Source organism: Orbicella franksi, chromosome 6, assembly GCF_964199315.1.
Source record: "Orbicella franksi chromosome 6, jaOrbFran1.1, whole genome shotgun sequence".
In the NCBI taxonomy this organism is placed as follows: Eukaryota; Metazoa; Cnidaria; class Anthozoa; order Scleractinia; family Merulinidae; genus Orbicella; species Orbicella franksi.
The window spans coordinates 12,419,894-12,431,611 of record NC_138150.1 but is presented as its reverse complement, the minus strand read 5'-3'; positions in this window follow the sequence as shown (position 1 = coordinate 12,431,611).

Sequence of the window (11,718 nt, the reverse complement as noted above, 5' to 3'; positions counted from 1 at the left end):
GAACTGGAAATTTAAGATGTGACTTCCCAAGCACTGATTCTGTGCTCCTACGTCAATTACCATTAATAATTAACTTTCCTGGGGGAAAAATATCCGCTCTTCACTGCTAGCAAGATCGACTTTATTTCATAAAACTCCCAGCCAGACATAATGAAAATTTTGAATACCGAGCTAGAAAAATGGCAATTAGCCAAGTAGCCAGCCAGCAGTAAAGAGTAACATTTGAAATACCAGCAAGGCAATTATAGGCGAAAAAATGTTCTGGCCAGCGTTTTGACCTAGATAAAAAACAAACGCATTGTTTACGACCTTTATTCAACAGCCTATTGTCTGTTGACTATTATTAGAGATAAATTAGCAATATGTGGTCATTTTTGCCGCCATGAGCAAAATCTACACTTTGATTATGTTATCCCTTAAAAACAATACAACTTACCATTTATGTCTTAAGCAGATCGGACAAGGTGTCTCCCAGCACGTTGTTTTCCGATACTTCAGATGCCTTCCAGGTTCAGCATACATGTGACAGTTTGGTACTTTACGTTCTGACGTCTAAAGTGATTCACACTAATGTTTAAAATAAGATCCCTCTAATCCTTATAGACATTCAGATCAAACTTGCTTTCACCAAAATAATGCTTGTTGCAAAATTACTTTTATAGAATGCTGTAAGGGAAATGAACAAAAAATAATATTGAAGTCCTTTACTAATACATATCGGCCTTCTACATTGCTAGCCCAATAATGATTGTAATTTCAACAACAGCAACACACTTTATATGTTTACCCCGATTTAGTAGTTTACAATTATTTCTAATGATTTTTTTGAAAAATAAAGGGTTATGCCAGCTCCCTAAAACAACTAAAGGGAGCTGGTTTAGTATTGATTGGTAACACCATGTTTACCTCAAAAGAATTGAAAAACGTCTTTTTCTTTTTCTTTGGACAACTGTCTTCTCAGTCTAAGCTTCTCACTCTGGAATTGCGAGATAAAGGTGTATAAACCACATTAGAATCTTTCTCATAAAATGAATAAAAAAGATCTTGATAATACATCTTGAATGTTGGTGATCCATCTCAGTCCATGTCACTGATCCGTGCCTTACCCCAAGACTACAAAGCACTGTCAACACAACTTTCACTGAATTAGTTTAACTTGAAAGCTAAACAGCCAAAGAAACTCACATTCCTAGAGGTAGTTTACCGTAAAAAATTTCATAAATACCCATTGAAGAGATGTGAAAGGCCGTTCACCGTAAAAGTTTCACACAGTTAAGTGCAAAGTTTCGCAGCAAAGACCCCGGCATTGTTGGGATGTTATAGGCCGTTCACCGTAAAAGTTTCACACAGTTAAGTGCAAAGTTTCGCAGCAAAGACCCCGGCATTGTTGGGATGTTAAAGGCGGTTCACCGTAAACGTTTCACACAGTTAAGTGCAAAGTTTCGCAGCAAAGACCCCGGCATTGTTGGGATGTTATAGGCCGTTCACCGTAAAAGTTTCACACAGTTAAGTGCAAAGTTTCGCAGCAAAGACCCTGGCATTGTTGGGATGTTACAGGCCGTTCACCGTAAAAGTTTCACACAGTTAAGTGCAAAGTTTCGCAGCAAAGACCCCGGCATTGTTGGGATGTTAAAGGCCGTTCACCGTAAAAGTATTGCTATTAACAGCATCATTACGTCTAGAGACTCGTTAACAAAATGTATCAATCAGATCAATGTAATGTCATAAATATGCACTGGACGATCAGCATAAAAGATTCACAAACTTAATCTCGTGGTTTCATCAACAAATTCACTCATCTTTTCTTGGGTACCAGTCCATGACATCGGGTAACGTTTGCAGCATCTTTAGCTGTGCTTCTTATAGTTCACGCAATTAATTTTACACCTGAAAAATGATACGTTTTAGAAAATGTAACATACTGCACAATACCTCTTATACCGGCGTCCTCCCCCGTCCACACACACACACACACACACATGCATCCAAATAGGCATACAGCCACGGACACATAATATACAAAACTGGTGATACTATCGGGTCCCTCAAGGTTAGATCTAGGTCAAGAACTATGTTCACAAAAATAGCTCATTTATGAGAGTATTCAATGAAATGTCATAGATTTTAACTGATGTTACATTGCTGAAAATTACATTCCCTGGGGCAATTCAAAGAAGCAAGGATTTAACTGTTTAAGAAAGCAATAATTGTGGAATAATTTATTACCGCTCATTTCGTCATCAAACTATAACCCAGAATCGTGAATTCAGTGAATGGTGTGAATTGGTGCCACGCCCCTCCCCTATTTTTTCGTGTGCCATGTTTCTCGCTTTGCCTTAGCTACACGAACTGAACCGCGCGATAATTGTTCCACCACAAAATCACTGTCTGTGTCATCATAAAAAGAAGGACAATAAGGCGAAATGTCTCCATTTCCGGTAACAACGCAGGCATGCGAAATAACTTTCTCTCTGACAGAAACGGAATGTGCGAAAAACACGCGCGTTAACATATGGGAACGCATAAGAAATTAAATTACACTTTTTTGTCCTGGCGCTATCGACACCGAAAGAACAAAATCTGGAATGACATGATTGCCTTCTGGTCTTGTTTGACCTTTGTATTCCATTTTAAATCCCAAAGTACAGTACAATTAGCATGGAACTAGATCAATCAGGTGTGTTGGTCAACAGCTCTTTCAGGGCAAATTTTCGGCGATACTAAAAGGCAGCAATAGGTAATTAGCCTTCAGTTATATAAAGGACACGATCGAACTTCAGTAAAGAAACCGATAGAAACAATACTTTCTTACACCGGGAAAAAATAATCATTTCAATATCTCGTCAGTTGTCCAAGACGCGGCAAATGTGCTTCAATAGCTCATGTTTTAACGTTCGACGCGTTAAAAAGCGGTCATCATCGACTGCAGCAGCGGAATCAGATTTTACTGGTCGTTAAAATTACAAAATTGAAATTCCACTTGGAAGTACTGAGGATCATAGCGGATGAATGGACTGACAATTTCGAAAACCCTTCCAAGTTCGGAGACATATTGTCGGGGACTGGGGCACATATTACGAAATCGTGAAACTTGATTACCTTAATTAGAAGAGTTTGCGCAACAATTTAGGAGTTAGTCCAGATCCATTCTCGTCCCCAGAGCCTCCGTTTCTTTTGGTCACGTGGTCGGAGAAACGGAGGGCTCTGGTAGCAGCCATTACCGGATGTCCGTAAGTCACGGACATCCGGTAACGCATGCGTAATTTTGGCCTGCATATCTGCTCATGCTCAGAAACTAATCCTGAGGGAGGGGAGAGAGGAATAGAGAGTATTCTTCAGATGTAAACAGATCGGAACGCTGACATGTGTTTTCACTTCGCTGAAGTTAGGTGATTTAGAGTTAAAAAGAGAGTAGAAAGCGGCCTTAAATGCCGTCGCCGCTTCAAACACGATTGCCAGCTTGTGTAATATTTCACCAACGGGTTTCGCGGTGCATTTTGTGGTGGACCGTCTAGAAAAATTCAGGAATCGATAGCTGTGTTCTTGTTGTTTCTCCTCTTCATATTCGATAAAAAGGAGAAGTTTAAAGAGCGAGGTGCAGTTGTGAAAGCTTTCAAGCAACGTAATCAGGATACGGCATGTATTACGTCTATCGATGACACGGTAAAATTTGTTTATGGACACACGGAAGCGTTTGTGGAAATCAGCCGTGGAAATTGCATCACTGACCAGAGGATTTAAATATAAGCCGTGCTGATAGATGAAGGGAAAATTTTTTTAATGGTAAGAACTATTTACTTCCTGGTTATTTACATAGGTTTGTAAGCTGTAGCAGAATAAAAATCTGTTGAAGTCAGGAAAGTTTTGTTGTATTGGAGTTTTGCTCGTGTTTCCTTGCAAGGAATGTAATAAAGGTGCTCACTTTCATATGATCTTTCATGTCCTCATTTTTTCAAGTAACCCCATTCTGTTCTATTTTTTTTTAACAAAAAAGGGTCTTACACAATCAACAGATCATTAAACTGTCAAATTAAATCAATCGATCAACTTTTATTGTGCATTATTTACAGAATTAATTTACATCAGTATTATAATTAAATAAATATGAGAAGAGAAATCTATTTTGCATATGGCTATGGAAAGAATAAAAAAAATATGTGTGTGGTAACCAGGGTATAGGGTAGCAATTGGCCTTTTGAAGTGGTTACTACCTTGTTAAGAAAAATGCCAAGAAAAAGATAAAAGTCCTATGCCAGTTGTTATCGAGTGGTTATATATGTGTGCTGGGGGCTTCCATAATGGCTCTGCAGCAATTTTAATTAGCTTATCTGGAACATCTAATGATGATTTTTGTACATTCAGGCTTGAGAAAAGCCTGTAGACATTACAAAACTAGATATAGGGCTATTCCACCATTTTGTCCCCCACCCCCCACTGCTTTTGTCGATGTAATTGTTTTTGTTCATTTTATACCTTTCAACCAGCTTATATAAAGCTTAATCTTTTGGGTGCTTTCAACAACAACAACAACGCCAATTTATTTCAGTATTCCCATATGAGTAAATGGTGTTACCAAAAATATAATACAGCTAAAATGATGTAACTATAACGTTAGTATCTGGCATTGGTATACATGTAGAGGTTCCTGATGTGAAGAGAGTGATTCATATTGGTGTGCCTCAATGTACATTAACCAAATTACACCACTTTACACAACTTACACTACATTTCAAATAGACTACATTAAACTACGTTATACTGCTTTACATACATACGACGTCTAGTCGGTGAAAATAAGCTATTACTACTTTTTTTACAGCAAATACTGTGCAGATCATAAAACGTTTTTTTTTTCTTTAACTTACAATTCCCTTTTCTGTACATTTTGAGGCATAATTGCACTTGTTTGTTGACTTAAAATCCTTCTAAATGATACTTGAGTTCCAGTTTCCTAGTAAATTCGTTCAAGCTTCCTTGTTTTGAACTAAGCGTATTGTTATAAATGTAGTATTTAGCAAACAGAAGGACGTAGTTAAGCTTTTTTAACATCTTCTGGGATGAACCGGGGTCAGGTTCATTTGATAATTTCCTAAAGAGTAATTCAATTGTGTTAAGTGAGTAGGAGGTGTCATTTTCCTTATCAAACCGCTTAATTACTTCAGAGAAAAATTGTTTTGACCATCGACAATGGATGAATGAGTGGCTTATCGAGTCAGACTCCTGACAGTACACGCATGCACTGTTGCATTCTATACCATACAGACATAATTCCTTTTTCGTTACAATGATTCTGTGTAGAAATTTAAAGTAGAATTCTCTTAGTTTATTTTCTTTGCAGATACCTTTTAGGTTTTTGAAGTAGACATTAAATTCCATATCACTAGTCTGCAAATCACGAGTCCTTTTTCCAGCGCCTTAAGTTCTGCATCTAATTTGTTTTGAAAAAACCAATAGTAATCTTTACTCTTCATTTTCAGAAGGTTCACATTTATTGAAGGTGATAGCTGGAAAAAACTGTTTTCTGGTGAAAAAGTAAATTTAGCATCCAGGTTTTGCTTTGTTTTTTCAACAAGTCGCGGGGGTATTGCTGAAACTACTTGTAAATACTGTAGGAAATTGCATTTTAAGTCATACTTGTGGGTAAAATCACCATGGGAAAGAAAGGTGCAATTCCTCGTGAGGAGGTCGTGTATCCGGAAAATTCCTTTTTGAAACCACGATTTGTAAAAGAAAGTCTTTTGATCAATAAGAATTTCTTTATTGTTAAATAAGACCAAGTCTTGCCCAAGGTCAGATTCATAGGAGGATTTTAGTTCAAGAAAGAATTGCAGCATTGAATTATAGAATTGAGGCATACCAGTCCGCTCAAGAAACTTCGAATCAAAAAATGGTTTGGGATTGTTTTCCAAACCTCGTTTCTTTTGTCATCTTTAGCTAGAAGTTGCGATATCCAAGCTAGCCTTAAGGATTTTGTCATTACATCTGCGTTTGGAACAGGCAATCCTCCTTTTTCGTAATTTTGATACATCACTTGACGCTTAATCTTATCTTTCCCTTTTTTCCCAATGAACTGAAAAATATGTGTATTAATGGTTGGGATACAATTCGTAGGAACATCTAGAATTGACATAAACTAGACTAACTGCGGGATACCGAGACATTTTGTGATTAGGCATCTGCCTAGTATTGATAGATTCCGAGATCGCCAAACCTCTAGTTTAGAGCCTAATTTTTCGATTTTAACCTGAAAATTCTTTTTATTATTTTGCTTTTCATCATACGACATGAAGATACCTAATGCTTGGACCGGTTCTTTAGGCCATTTAAATCCAAATGGTTTTTCTTCCCTATCACGCCAAGGGCGAAGCCACAAAGCTTTGGTTTTAGTGGGGTTTAATCGTAAACCGGAGACATTCCCAAAGGAATTTAACACTTGAGTTGCTTTCTCAACAGAGTCGAGGCTATTACAAATTAATGATGTATCATCGGCAAATTGACTTATCTTGGCTTCGGAGTTGAAGATTTTGATTCCTTGTATTTGTTTGTCTTGCCGTATCTTACATGCTAAAATTTCAGCTCCCATGATGAAAAGGTAAGGTGACAGAGGGCAACCCTGCCTAGCCCCTCTTGATAACTGAAAATAATTTGTGGAAAATCCATTGTTCAGAACCGCACTTTCGGGTGTAGTATAAAAAGTGGAGACCCACCGTTTGATGCTGTCACCAAAGTTAAGGAGATTTAAAGTATTCTGGATAAAGGACCATTTGATGGTCTCAAATGCTTTCCGGAAGTCAAGTAAAAGTAATATTCCATGAATATTTTGTAGTTTGGTCTGTTCCAGGATGTCGTTTGTCAACCTTATATTTTGACCAATATATCTTCCTTTCACAAAGCCAGTTTGGTCAGGATGGATTATCCTTGGTAAAACATTTTCTATTCTCTTTGCTATTACTTTTGACGCGATCTTATAATCTAAATTTAAAAGTGTAATTGGGCGCCAATTTGAAAGTTCTGACAAACAAGAATCGTCCTTTGGCACAAGAGTTATTACACCTCTGCGTTGAGATATCGACAGCTTTCCTTCTTTGTATGCAGTGTTAAAACTATTTACTAAGTCGCGGCTCACCAAATCAAAGAAGCAATTGTAGAATTCCGCCGTGAAACCATCATCTCCAGGCGACTTCCCAGCGGGGAAGGTTTTTAAGACTTTGGAACATTCCTCTGTCGTTATGTTACCCTCTAGGTCCTCTCTTTCTTCGTCTGTTAATTTATCAGTTTGCAGATCACGTACAAAATCATTAAAGGCCTCATTGTTATCCTCGTCATGCGAAGTATATAAATTCTCATAGAAGGATTCGATTTCTTTCATTATCTCGTCTTCTTCAACAAACTGAGTATTTTGCCGTCTTCTCTTTTTATTTCCGTAATTACTTTACGGTTGAAATTCCTTTTCTCTAAAGTAAAGAAGTACTTTGTGGGTTTTTCACCTTGTTCAACCCACCTGACTTTAGATCGAAAGATTGCACCTTTCCCTTTGGCTTCGTAGATACGTTGAAGTTCGATTTTTAAGTTGTCGTAATCTTCAATTTCAGCGCGTAACTGTTCGTCCGTATTACAGTTGTTAATTTTAATTTCTAAAGCTTCCAAACGCTTTTGAAGCTCCGTTTCTCGAATTCTCCGTTGTTTTTCTTTGTGTTTTGAGTATGAAATGGTGAGACGTCTTATTTCCATTTTAATTAATTCCCATTTTAACCGATCGTCTTTCAAATCTGAATACTTCTCAAGTATAGCCGCGTAGTTTTCTTCTATAAGCTCGACATATTCATTGTCTTCCACTAGGGAGTTGTTGAATTTCCACAAGCCGGGACCACGCTTTTCACAAAGAATTTTAAGATCAAGTACAACGGCTTTATGATCCGGAGCATTTGAAACTTTCTTATTGGTTTTAACGACCCAGTTTTCGACTGATTTCGATACTAGGAAGAAATCAATTCTGGATATGACTTTTAGCGATTTGGACTCATAAGTAAAGCTTCTTTCATTTGGATCAAGCTTCCTAAAAACGTCGATTAAGCCAATGTCATCCATTATCGCGATAAGGTTATCACGATATAAAGTTGGTCTCCAAGGAATACCGCCCTTTTTGTCAATAGCTCAGTTGCAAGGTAACATTCCAATCTCCTCCCACAATAAGATTGCTAATTTCCGTATGTGACATCAGGTATCTATTTAAAGTTAGCAGGAATTTCTGTTGTTGTTGAGAGTCATTCGGAGCATAAATATTACAGAATGAAATTTTGCCTGAATTGTAGATCAAATTAATTGACACAATTCTGCCGTCAAGATCCTTATCAGTCACTTCCACGTTCAGTTTGCTTGAAGGATTTATCAAAATAGAAACTCCTTTGCTATGGGTTGACCCGTGGGAAAAGAAAATAGCACCTCCCCACTCACATTTCCATATCGATTCATCTTTTTCTTCCGAGAATGTTTCCTGGAGAAGGTAAATCTGACAATTTTGATCTTTCAGGAATCTAAAAATACTCCTTCGCTTAACTTGGTTTCTTAAGCCTCTAACATTTAAAGATAGGATACTAATTTTCACTTGCGTCGACATGACCGTTACATACTAATGTTGACAAACGATAATTTTATCATGGAAAGCAACAACTGATAAGCAGATTTGCAATTCACAGGTTCGCAATAATAACAACTTATGATTAGACTGTCGTCATGAAATAAAAGGGAAGAAAACAACAAAATTACACTGACGAATACAATCGAAACAAACACATACACAAAACGCAAACATATACAAGCGTTTAACTGCATGCTATCTAAGAGCGTAAAGGACCTTGTGTCTTATCCATCCTAATTCGAACTTAAAACGAAAATAATAATTTATCAGTAGGGCTTAGAAATAAAGATGCGCTAAAGCGCAGTCGGGCTAGCTTACAGTCATACGTTGTCGAGGTCTTCCTTGGAATGAATCCGTTTGGGTGCGCCATCAGGCGAGGTCTTAACATAAATCTTGCCGTCCATGGACCATACACTGACCAAAAGTCCATCTTTTCTCATTTGGTTGGCTTCTTTCATTAAATCTTTTCGGAAGGATGTTAGGTTTTCGTTGATGTATAGACGTTCCGCGGCCAAAACCATGGCTGTTGTGGAATGTGGAAACAACTGTGTAATCCTCACATTTTTAAGTTCAGTTCGCTTTTTATAAAGTGCAGTTTTCTTCTTGTTTGTTCTTTCCACTGTATAATTTATGTGAGATGTCGATATCATCACTCTGGATCGGAACATTTAACACCTCACCCAACTTGATGACCACATCTTCCGTGGAAGTATACAAATCTTCGGGGACGCCGTGAATTTCCAACGAGTTCTTCCGGGTATACTGTTCGAGATCATCTTGACTTTCGTACAGCTCATCAATCTCAGATTTCTGATCATTAACTCTCTTTCTGAGTGCTTGTAATTCTAATTTCACCGCATCGTCAGCCTTCATCGCCTTGCTCAGAGACACCTTGAGGGAATTCAGTTGTTGTTCTTGAAAGCCGAAGGAAGATTTTAAATCCGCCACCTCGTTTGCCAACTTTCTGTTTTCGATCTGTATATTTTTAAGTGTGGTTTGAACGCTTGAAAGCATATCTTTTATAACTTTAGACTTGGTTCTTGCTCAGGGGCTGTTGTGTAGAACTGGACCTCTGATTCTTCGTCACCTTCGCCGCCATCTCTATCGCTGGCACACTCAGTCGCATCCATGTTGGGTTTCTTGGCCGAGTTTGATTCGTCTTCAGTGGAACCTCGTTCGCCTCTTTTGTGTTTACCTCCTGACTTTTTCATTGGTGTTGCATACTTAAATATTTACCTCTTATAGCAAATTTTGCTCGAATTTAGGACGGAGTTGGGCTCCGCTCAAAAGTTGCGTCCGAATTCTACGGTGACACGCATGCTCTTTTTGAATGAATAACACAGTCAACTCCTTTCTTAAAAAGAATGGCAATACCGCATGAATTTGGGCTTCTTTGTGACATTATAATCTCACCTCCCATTCATTTTTCCATTGTCTTTCAGTTTCTTGTTTTGAATGTGTTTCCTGCAAAAATATGAAATCTGCCTTTCGTTTCGACACCAAGTGTAGATCGTCCTTCTTCTTCGAAAGTTATTTATGCCCCTCACATTCAAAAAGACCAATTTACATGTATCCAGTGTCATCTAAATCTATTAGACCTCAGATGGATGAGATTGCAGAAGTTTATCAGAAAGGCAAACAAAACATAGACAATGAATCCTTACGAATATGGACGTTACCCATGGATGAAAAACATTTCCTCCAAAAAAATGTGCTTCTGCGCCTATAATCGAACCCAAGGGATATGTAAACAACATTATACATACTACTTTGAAAACATAATAAGCAAACGCTAACAAGTAATAGCACAGTTAGACAACAAAGAGCCAGAAAATCTTTCAACAACTTCAAAAACGAAAAACGAATTCTAAGGCACAATGAAAACACTAAACAAAACATCGAGAGATAAATAATTGTAGGGCTGTAGGATCCGCGAGATGGTCTCAGAAGTGCCCTTAATGTAAGGTATAGTCACTGTAGTAACAGGCGTAGGGTTCCTGTTCGTAGCGTCAGCTTCAGTAGGTCGGTAAATGTTTCGTCTAATAAAGTCAGCGTTGTAGTTGTTTTTGTGAAAAACACGTTCAAGGTATCTGTTTTCGTCACGTAAGCTGTCCGGTGTGTCACAAACTAGTTGCGCTCGTCTCGTCAAAGTCTTTATAGTCGTGGCTTTGTGTGAAGTCGGGTTGTAGGATGATTCGTCAAGTAATCTGTCGGTATGCGTCGGTTTTCTGTACACTGTCGTTTGTAGTTAGTTGTTGTCGCGGCTTACCAAACAGTCTAGAAAAGGAAGTTTTCCATTTTCTTCGATCTCTTTAGTAAACTGGATGTCGGCGTTCTGTTCGTTTAGGTGGTCGTGAAAATCGTCAATTTCGTCTTTGTGAACGGCGGTAAAGGTGTCGTCAACGTAGCGTAACCAAAGCGGTATCGTTTGTCGGCAAGTTGCAAGGGCGCGTTCCTCCACGTGTTGCATCACAATTTCTGCGACAACAACAGAAACAGGCGACCCCATTGCTGTTCCATGCAACTGTTTGTAGTGTTTACCGTTGTACTGAAAGTAAGTCGATGTAAGGCAAAGGTTCAGTAAGTCCATGATGTCTTCTGTAGGTAACGGCAGTTCAACAGTAGATTGTTGTATAGCGGTCTCGGTACACTGTAATGCCAATTGAAGTGGAATACTGGTGAACAGTGATTTCACATCAAAAGACACAAGTTTGTAGTGGTCAGGTATCTGTACTGTCTTAATAGCGTCAATAAAGTTCTCCGTAGATTGTAGTTTGCGTCTTGATTTGTCAGTAAGGGGTTGCAGTATGGTCGTCAGTGTGTTACTTTCTTCGTATCCTCATTCGAGGTTGTATTTTGTTGACCAGACGTTTTAACTAATTCGGGTACCCCTCAAACTTAAGGTTCTCCCTTCGGCTGTACGCCTCGAGGTAAAGGACTTGTTTTCGGCATTCGCTAACTTCATTCTTTCTCTTGTCCGTACTGGTCTGTAGCTCTATAATTTGTTCGTCCACAAATTCAGCATTCTTTGCCATGTGTGAAAATTTCCCGTCGACAGATTTCTGTTTGTCTTGGACAGA